At 46.0% G+C, this 10,188-nt stretch overlaps 1 protein-coding gene and 1 long non-coding RNA gene across 4 annotated transcripts in view; one reads left to right on the forward strand and one right to left on the reverse strand.

Moving 5' to 3' along the window:
• Positions 1-10,143, reverse strand: part of LOC113216393 (uncharacterized) — a 101,070-nt gene extending 90,927 nt beyond the window's left edge. Inside the window, exons 1-3 of one of the 2 annotated variants that reach the window (XR_008012334.1) lie at positions 9,882-10,143; positions 2,842-9,108; positions 1,745-1,847 (exon numbers count right to left, since the gene is read on the reverse strand). The gene's annotated coding sequence lies outside the window, so the exon portion shown is untranslated. The remainder of the gene's footprint in view (positions 1-1,744; positions 1,848-2,841; positions 9,109-9,881) is intronic. The other variant, XM_052277587.1, reaches the window with a different exon arrangement.
• On the forward strand, positions 1,084-5,662 carry LOC127752368 (uncharacterized). Of its 2 annotated transcripts, none has more exons than XR_008012339.1 (4): positions 1,084-1,217; positions 5,129-5,308; positions 5,381-5,448; positions 5,575-5,662. It is a non-coding gene; the product is annotated as an uncharacterized LOC127752368 (long non-coding RNA). The 2 variants fall into 2 exon arrangements; XR_008012338.1 differs by having other exon boundaries at positions 5,129-5,295.
• Positions 10,144-10,188: the final 45 nt, after the last annotated feature.

Consider the following 10,188-nt stretch of genomic DNA (forward strand, 5'->3'; position numbering starts at 1 on the left):
GGGGAGAAGGGACGAGACGAGCGGGGCACCGCTCCCGTCCCTTCCCGCCTCCCCTCGCCCGGCATCGGTCGACGCCAGCGCCACCGGCGGCTCTTCTGGAACTACGAATGTGCCGTCTTTCCGCGGCCGTCTTTGAGCCCTCTACCGGCAGGAGAGCCTACACCGTATTAACTACATCGTGCGACCCCCTCTACTCGGTGACCCCGGGTAGGGCGGACCGTCGCGGGTGCCCCGCGGCAGGATCGGGCATTCAGTGGGTACCCGGAGTTGAATTAGTGCGGACGTGTGACTGTGGGAGTGTGCCGGTTGCCTGCCAGAGAGTGAGCCAGAGCGGTGAGTTCGTTTAGGGATCACCAATCACCAGTAGTATTAGTCGAGTTGCCTTAGGTTAGGTAGGGCCTTATATAATCCTTGCCCTGTTTTCCTGAATAAATACCTTACTTTCTGAGCAATCATATCTGTGTGCTTCCTGACTACTCACTAGAAGATTCGCCCGTAGACTGATTGTCAGTCATAACATATATATTCCATTTTTACACTTATACTTTATTTTTTTTGAACTTTGAAGTTAGGTCTTAGCTTCATTATTTTACTTTTTTTATTAGTTGACTTTTTCTATTATTTTGTATTCTTTTCTTTTTACCTCGTTCTCTTATTATTTTTTTGCACCTCGACTCTATTTTAATGTTATTACACTTGTTTTTTTCTCAATATTTAGTTCGAGTAAACTCACCCTCTTTTCTTTTGCTAGGTATGTTACTTTTCGTGCTGCCTTTGGCTTTTGTATTGTAAAATTCCCGCGTTTAATTTTTACCACTTCCTTTCTGAAATTGTGTCACCTTCATCCTAACTTTGTTTTTTCGAAATTTTCCTCACTCGCTGCATGTCTATACCTATGAATCGGGGACGATTCATTTGTAGAGAGTATGCATGCATGTTGTGCGAGAGGCCCTCAGCCCAGGCTGCGGCCCGCCGCACGGCGCATCTGCATCCGGCCGGCATACGCCCACTTTCGAACGGAAGTCTGTCTAGGGCCGGTCCTGGTCACGTGGGGGCCCTCATCAAGACCCCCTTTACTCGGTGACCCCAGGGTAGGGCGGACCGTCGCGGGTGCCCCGCGGCAGGACCGAGCATTCAGTTGGTACCTGGAGTTGAATAAGTGTGGACGTGTGACTGTGGGAGTGTGCCGGTTGCCTGCCAGAGAGTGAGCTAGAGCGGTGAGTCCGTCTAGGGATCATCAATAGTATTAGTCGATTAGTCGAGGTGCCTTAGGTAAGGTAGGGCCCCTATATAACCACTGCCCTGTTTTAGTGAATGAAACGCCTTATTTCTGAGCAATCGTATCTGTGTGCTTCTTGACTACTCACTAGAAGATTCGCCCGTAGACTGATTGCCAGTCATAACAACAGACGGAGGGGACGGAATTGCCGACCACATGAGATCACCGATGATGACCCAGGATGACCCTGGAGGGGCAAACGGACACCGGGAATGGCCCCACCGTAACCTAAAACCCCGAGGCACCTACTCCGACCTAGCTCTGACACGAAATGGAGTCCTAAGTAAAAATCCGTCTGTCCGCATCTTAGCCGAATAGTCTCCTGGTCCGCCTGCTGGGTCTGTTCGGCCGAGTGTTAGCTACGGAGTGAGTGACGCCTCTCAGTATAATTGCCGTGGCGAGTAGCATTAGCGTTCTCCTCAAACACAATCAACCATAGTTTTAACGCTTAAGATTACTGTATACCGCAAGTCTCTCCCCTTCACATATAGCAACCAAAATAAGAAAATTTGCGACCGATTGCTTCATTCTTGTTTTTGTTGCCAATCACAAAGTTCATCGCAGTAGTCTGTAGAACAAAAGAAACGGATAATGAGGGCCATGGTACATAGAACCTCTAAACCATAAATATGGATTTCTTTTCCTACTTAAAGGGTATGCGCACACACTAAATCTGAAAGGACTTTCATTGTCCATAGAAAGACGTGTTTTTGTACACATCTCAACCGGATGCAGATAGGAATCTAGCAAATGAGGAATTTGCATCGTAATGATGGACAAGAAAAAAAATAATTGTCCAGAAACATGATGCTAACAGGGTATTTCACCAAGTTTAAACCGGATCCAAAGAAGAACAGTAATACTTCCTGAACGGTTTCCTCCCTGACGTTCATTGGCTGACGCGGACGAAGTTCTCGGGCCCATCGCCAGAGCAGTCGAAGTTCTGGTGGCAGGTCCACGAACTTCATCCGCGTCAGCCAATGGTCGTCCGGCAGGAATCAGTTCAGGAAGCATAACTGTTCTTCTTTGGATCCGGTTTAGATTGGGTGAAATACCCGATTCGGCACTTGCTGGATTCAATTCTGCATCCGGTTGAGATGTGCACAAAATCGCGTCTTTCTATGGCCAGTAAAAGGCCTTTAAGATTTAAAGTGAAAACATACTACTTTCCAGTTACACCGATATGGGCCCGTATCAGCAGGCTATCGCAAACGGCGGAGGTTGTGGATTCACTGATAAAAAAGTCTGTAAATGCCGTGCACAAGCAAGTGCTCAACACCATGTTGCACACTTTTAAATGATTTACTGTTTGCTTACACTTTAACTGCTCAACAGTACAAAACCTTATGGTCAACCCTGAAGTTGAATACTTTTAAATGTTCGACCTTACTGTTAAGTACTTCATATCAAATGTCTAGACAAACTCCTTTATGTGTGCAACATAGTGTTCAGGACTCACGTGTGTTTTTCACTTTGTAAGAGATCAACGACAGTATGTGTCATCCTTTACTCCTCAAAAATTGCGAAACAACGTCATTTGAAAATATCAGATTAGAACTCACTCGTCAGCTGGCCTGTATGTTAGCGTCTGCGCTCCCTATCCGGAGCACTACTGATGATGTACTTCCACTCTGCTGACGGAGATTACAGCGACTGAGCGCTGGTATTACTGTAAAATGGGTCGGAATCACGCATAGCAACTCATCGTACGAAGGGAAAAGGGGAAATATGACGTGGCATGTGCCCTTGTGGGTTGAGTTTCACATACTAGTGGGACTTGCTGCGTAATGCAGGGCTGAAACCAAACGCCACTTCTCAATTATCAAATCAAATAAATTCGTCCAAAACGTGACGCGACTGCCTCTGTGACTACGCTCTGGAGAGGGATGATAAGGCGTGTGTTATTGGTGACCCCAGCCTGTTTATCTCGTCCAGCGGCAGCAGTAACCCTCAGAATTATGCGTGCACCGGTCCGGAGTTCGGATATCAGACGGGAATAATCAAGAATTAATCATCGAAATCATAGGAAATCATAGGAACCAAGTCAACAAAATACTCAGGTACCAAGATGGGAACTCACAAGAAGCCCTATAATCTATAAATCTCCCCCCCCCCCCCCCAAATTGGAGTTTCTGAACCGAAAGCACTCTTCGCTTCTGTCTTATGGTAAACCATTTCAGAGCTAAAATAGATACATTTGTTTTAGTGTGTATACGAGCTGAAAGCTGCTCTTATATTTACATTTTAAAGCAGCAGCAAGGTTGGGGGTAGTCAGGGTACCACGCCGTTATTCCTACCTGTCCAAGGGCAGTAAGGCAGTGGAAGAGTGATGAAAGACTTAAAGGCCAATCGTTGCCGCCAAGCCAAAAAGCACGTTGGACCCGTGCTGAACAGAGTTTCCAGGCGGAGTGAACCTGGCGAATTCGTTGGGTAGAAGGATGGGCCAGCTGTTGTTTTCAGCAACTTAAACTGGAGACACATGAGACGGACAAATAGCCGAAAACAAAACCACATGGATAAACGCTTACCTTCCTTATCTGATAACAATAACACCGAAACAAAACCGCTTCGATGGCACTCTTACTCACTCTGATTATTGGTAAAAACACAATCACTGCAGAACACTCTTTTAAATGACACCCACATCGGGCCATGAGAAGATGCATCTGCATCCGCCCGGTATTTGCCCAATGCCCACTCTTGAACGGAAGTAGCAAGGTAGCTTATCAAAGGCCGGTCCCATGCTGTTAGTATAACTGACTTTCGTCTTAGTGTTATCGGCCCTATGTAACTTACTGTTTCGTTACTTCCAGTGCAGTGTATCTCCAACAGCTATTGTTGTACGAGGCCCTCAGCCTCATACGCCCACTTTCGAACGGAAATCTGTTTAGGGCCGGTCCTGGTCACGTGGGGGCCCTTATCACGACCCCCTCCACTCGGTGACCCAGGGTAAGGAGGACCGTCGCGAGTACTCCGCGGCAGGACCGAACATGAGTTGGTACCCGGAGTTGAATAAGTGTGGACGTGTGACTGTGGGAGTGTGCCGGTTGCCTGCCAGAGAGTGAACTAGAGCGGTGAGGTCGTCTAGGGATGATCAATAGTATTAGTCGAGGTAGGTAGGGCCCCTGTATAACCACAGCCCTTTTTCCTGAATAAACCACCTTATCTCTGAGCAATCGTACCTGTGTGCTTCCTGACTACTCACTTGAAGATTCGCCCGTAAACTGATTGCCAGTCATAACACTATTTGTTTAACGTGAGCAGGTAGGAAGCAGTTCCAACGCCATTCCAACATCCCGGATAAAAATGGTTTGTATACAAATTTTGTAAAATGTTATAAAAATTTATAAAATCTGATAAAATGGTATACACCGTTATAAAAATTTAAATGGAATTTTATAAATGTTTACTATATTTTGTAAAACTTTATACAGAGGTCTGTATACACTTCTATAAAAGCTTATACAACATTGTGCTCGATTTTATAAAAACGTATACAGACCTCTGTATATTATTTTATCAAATATAATAAACGTTAATAAAATTTCATAATGGTGTATACCTTTTTACAACATTTTATAAATTTTTATAAAATTTTATAAAATTTGTATAGCAACCATTTTTACCCAGGATGGGCTGTAGTGCAGCTTAAATGTACTGCCCTGCAGAAATATCATATGGAAATAGACGTCAAGTACCAATCGTGCTGTCCGTCTCTTGATTTGTCAAAGCAAAGCAGACAACAAAATTTGAATCGTTCTCCTAAGTTCCGATCATTTTTCTCCTAACAGTTTATTGTTGAATTTGCAATAAAACCCGTTTTACTCTGGAACACAATTTGAATTCCAGGTTTTCAGCAAACGGGCCAAAACTCTGTTGTGCGAGGGCCTCAGCCTGGGCCGCGGCCGACCGCACGGCGCATCTGCATCCGGCCAGCCACTATGGAACGGAAACTTGTCAAGGGCCCAGCAGAGGTCACGTGGGTGCCCACGACCCCCTGTGCTCGGTGACCCCGGGTACGGCGGGCTGGTATAATTTTGTGCCCCCTCCTCGTAATACATATGTTTCTTGTGATGCAATTGAACCCTTGTGCTTCTTAAGTACTCGCCAGGGCTGCGGCCATTGACTGACCTTCAGTCACGGGATGGGGATGCGATTCTGGTGACATGGTAAGTTGCGCATGTATATCGATTGAATCCTAGGCTTACGTACATTCTCGATAACAATCTTTTTTTCTATCCGCTCTCAGTCTTAACCAGTACGAAAACCGCCATATCTCGCACTTTCTTCTTTAGATCCGCGTTTGTCCATCGACCCCCACGTAGCCGAGGACGGCGTGGAAGAGTCCCTGGGCCCAGGGGGAACAGCGAGGAGACCAGCGACAATGGTGAAGGAGTAGGTCGGGCCTGTATTTTACCAGCCTTCTGAAGATACAAGGCCAATTAGTACTACGCAGTCGATTTCTGGTTCAACTCTCCCGAAGATTACCTCTTGCCTGAATGAGGCACATTCATAGCAGCACTTGAAAAATGACACTGACAACAACCATTCGTACTCCTTCCCGGCACCACGGTGCTGCTGCCGCTCGCCCTGGCTTGCCCGTGCCGAGGCAGCTAGGTCGCAAGGTGAGTCTGAGCCCTACGACAGGACGACACCCTCCTCCACGCTGACTGACCCGCCGCGTTGCAGTGCTATCAGGCGACTTGCAGCGAGTGCGGACCGGACGAGAGGGGGCTGTGCAGGCAGGAGCCAGTGGAACTGCGAGTGCGGCTGTGACGGGTACCCACAGGGCGGCATGGACCACGGCTTGTGAGGCGGGACCAGAGACTGGTGCCGGCCGGTTGCCTGCCAGAGAGTGAACATGTAGTCTAGGAAACGCCGATAGTATTAGTCGTGGTGCCATAACTGTTCTTTCTATCAATAGGCCACGCTTTCTCACCAATCAGTTGGACCCGTGTGCTTCTCCACTACTCACTACAAGTTCGTATGTAGACTGATTGTCAGTCATAAAATACCCCTCCTAAAGAACCGGCGGATGCGTACGAGTTTGTGCGTACGTAAAACACTGAAGAAGGCGGTGGTTAAGTGTGCGGGTGTCTGCCAGTCGGCAGCCAAAGAGAAAGCGGTGAGCACGTTCTGGGAATCCAACAGTCTTAGTCAAGGTGCATTAGGACGCGGTACGACTTATATTCTCCCTGCCTTTCTTGTTAGAATAGAATTCGGCCGTAGGCTGAACGACGCTTACAACATTCGCTAGAGGCGATCCATATTGCAAGGAACGTATGCACACATTAAATCCTTATGCATGCATTGTGTTGGTCTTACACATGCAGAATTTTATACAGCTATAATATTATGCACAATTTTATGCATAGCAGTTGCATGTACAGTATAGTTCATGCATAATTATGCTCAGTTTGTACATAATTATGGATAAAGTTTGTTGGCTGTATAAAATTCTGCATGTTTATGCACTTTAAAATGCATAGGGGTTTAGTGTGTGGACTAGGGCTGGCATTGGTTTTAGCTGCCAATACTACGCCACGAAAAAAAACATAAAAGGACCAGAAATGTGATCTGCAAGGGCCTAAATCAGAGCCGTTTGAGCTACACTGCAAGGTTTTGTAAAGAAAAAGGCTACATAGGGACATTGCTTTTTGAAAATCATGAAGTGTCGAAAACAATATGGGAAATGGTACAAACACTGTTACAAAAAATCCTGGGATTTCACGGTATTGCCAAAGTCCTTTGTGGGATTTCCCAAAGAATTCTGTAGATTTCACGTGTTAAGTTTAGCTTTAAAACATAAAGACGAATGAAAACTTCCACCTTTAACAACGGTTTTAGTACACAAAAACTAAGGACGGAGTCCTCTGGGAATTTCTAATAGTGGTGGAATGTGAACCTTTGGGAAATCCCAAGAAATTTTTAACAGTGAATCTCAGTAATGCAGAGGAACGGAGTTTGTACCAATCTCTACTAACTCTTTCGTCATTTTTCATGCTTTCAAAAACTTGTGTTCCCCTTTCGACCTACTTCTTTCCAATATCTGGACGGTTTTGCGCTGAAACGTTTCCGCAGATAGAGGGACTTCAACCAACATCACATATTTTGCTCCATTTTCTGTTTTTCTTCTTACTGGAAAGTGCCCTGCAAATCCAATAAACGTTTTCCACTTTGACTTTTCCAACGATCCCAAAAATAAGTTTCACAGTTCAAGCTGTAGAACTACTTAGTTTTGCAGTTTTACTGGAAACTCTAATGTCTGAGTACAATTTTTGTAGCTAGCACAACTGACTTCAGGTACAGTATTGCATCAAGCGTGTTACTAAAGGTGTAATTGCAAGTTACAATATGGTATCTGAACTCATCACTTAGTTCGCTGCAACAGAAGTCCAGTGCTATTTACAATAGGGTAAGATGCCCTATGATGGCCACCTTAAGAATGGGCCTGCCCAATGATGGCCACCCCTTTTTCTTGTAATGTAGACAACGATATGTAGTAGTGTGTCTTTTTATGCCCAAGTAGGGACCTTACTAGAACACAACTTGAAGGCCAAGATTGTACAGTGACCAGATTGGCTGGAAATCGAGAAAAGTGGCCATCAATGGACAGTGGCCACATTAGGGCACCTTACCAGAGTTGTCTTTAGACATTAAGAGTGAAAAACGTTTTGCGTTTGCGGTTTAAACAAACAGAGGAACCATTCTGTTTCGCAATTTAATATGCAGGACTTGAATTTTGCAGTTTAAACTGTCCCCCTGTTATACCGTTAAAATTGGAGATGTTGTCGACCGAATACCTCACACTAAATCTGAAAGGACTTTTATTGTACATAGAAAGACGCGATTTTGTACCCATCTGCACTGATACACCAAGTGTTCGACTGCTCAACACCTGTAAGTATGCAACCACAGATTCAATAACTTGCAAGTGTTCAATTCAGTAGTTGTACACTTGCAACTGTTCAACTCGGTATTTGTGCACTTGTAAGTGTGCAACTCCTCTGTTGAACACTTCCCTCACACTAAGCGCCTGATCTAGAGAAGTGTACTCCAGGAGAATTAAACAGTTACAAGTGCACTAATATTGAGTATAAATCAGTGGTGGTACACTTGCAATTGTTTAACACTTGCAAGTATTGAACTTGCGGTTGCACACTTGCAAGTGTTGAGCACTTGGTTTATCAGTGTGAACCGGATGCAGATAGGAATCTAGCGCGTGAGGAATTTGCATCCTAATGATAGCCAAAAAATAATTGTCCAGAAACAGAATGTTAATTTCTAACTTACTGGATTCAAATCTCCATCCGGTTGAGGTGTGCAAAAAACGCGTCTTTCTATGGACAGTAAAAGTCTTTTAAAATTTAGTCTGTAGGATTGACAGTAAACAAGGTTTCAATCCTAGTCAGCGCACGCCCCCTTTGAAAATGTGTATATTGCCAGATAAGTGTCTTTTGTGTCTTGTGAGCACGGCCGCGCCAGGCTGGAGGTGCCTCACATCGCTCAGCTGTTGCAGCCTGCCTTATCAGGGCGGGCGCTGAACTGTGGTGACGAGACGACGTGAAAAAGACACGGGGGGATGGAGCAAGTGGAGTCGGCACGGATGGAACTGACCAAACTCAAACAAATCGTGAATAACTACTGCTGTACGAAGAAGTGAGTCTGGCAACGGGTGGCTGAACTGCGTCCCTTTCGGAACGCGCAGCTGAACTGCGTCATTTTCGGTCTAAGGTATCGAATTTATGATGTCTGGGACACTTGATGTTGTGCGGTACCCATAGGAACAGTCTTCAACTGCGTTTGTAGTATTTGGTCTTCTTCTGTGCCTAAAAAATAAAATAAAAATAACACGTTAGCGTCAACGTTAAATTAATAAATTTACGAAATAACGTCGGACACTTTAGCGTCCCTCTTTATTTGTGGGCGCACCTCTAAAAATATAGACTTCAGATTTGAATACGCAGTTTACACGCTAATTTTGGGGGTAAACATAAACAAACAAACAAAATTTTTGTTACGGACAAATTTGTGCGCAACAAAGAACGATTTCGTAAAAATAAACGCACATAAGTTTTTAATATAACAAAACAGGTTAGCAAAGTGAGTGCTTCGCTCTAGTGGTCAATACAAGTGCGCAGTGACAGGTTATCAATCATTTAACCGCCATCGTGGCATGTGAACATTTATTTTCGTCGCTAATTTAATTCGGACGGGAATTCGAAAAGCCGCCGAAGGACTTTGAACCCCCCAGAAAAGGCGCAGCCACTATTTTCATATTTTTGGAGCACAGATCTTCCTGGTCATAACTCCCTTGGTTACGAAGAACGAGCAATTAGGTGGAAGTTAACTACGTTAGGAAATCATTTATACTGAGTACAAGTAGGCAATGTCGGGGCGATTTTAACCAGACTGATGCAGGGGTAACCTTGTAATTCATGTCCACTCGCCAAGCATATTCGGGTAATCGTGTCCTCGTGCATCGCGCGCCGTACGCCCGGGGGGGCGGCCGCCGATGTGGCCCCGAGCAGGGGACCCTATACCCGAACACGCTGTGACAACAGCCCACCAAGCTGTACTTACAATTATCACTTGTACTTACACAGACGGTTGCTGCACTCCACAGAGGTGTCGGGGTGCGCACGGGGCAGCGCCGATGTTACCGCCGAGGTACGGCTGCGCTGCCTCGGCCGCGGACAGCAGGTTGTCCACGCCGGGCCCCCCTCGTAGCCGGTGGCCGAGGGGCACTTCACCGTCAGGAGCAGCACGCTGCCTCCTGGGGCCGCGCACCACGCACACATGCTCCTTACTCGGTGTCTCCAGACGCACTGATTAGGACTGCGACTGCGGCCGACTGCTGCTGCTGTACCGAGACCGAGGAAGCTGAGGCCGAGGAAACTGAAGGGGGG

Source organism: Frankliniella occidentalis, unplaced genomic scaffold (genome assembly GCF_000697945.3).
Source record: "Frankliniella occidentalis isolate FOCC.00 unplaced genomic scaffold, Focc_3.1 Scaffold11, whole genome shotgun sequence".
Classification (NCBI taxonomy): domain Eukaryota; kingdom Metazoa; phylum Arthropoda; class Insecta; order Thysanoptera; family Thripidae; genus Frankliniella; species Frankliniella occidentalis.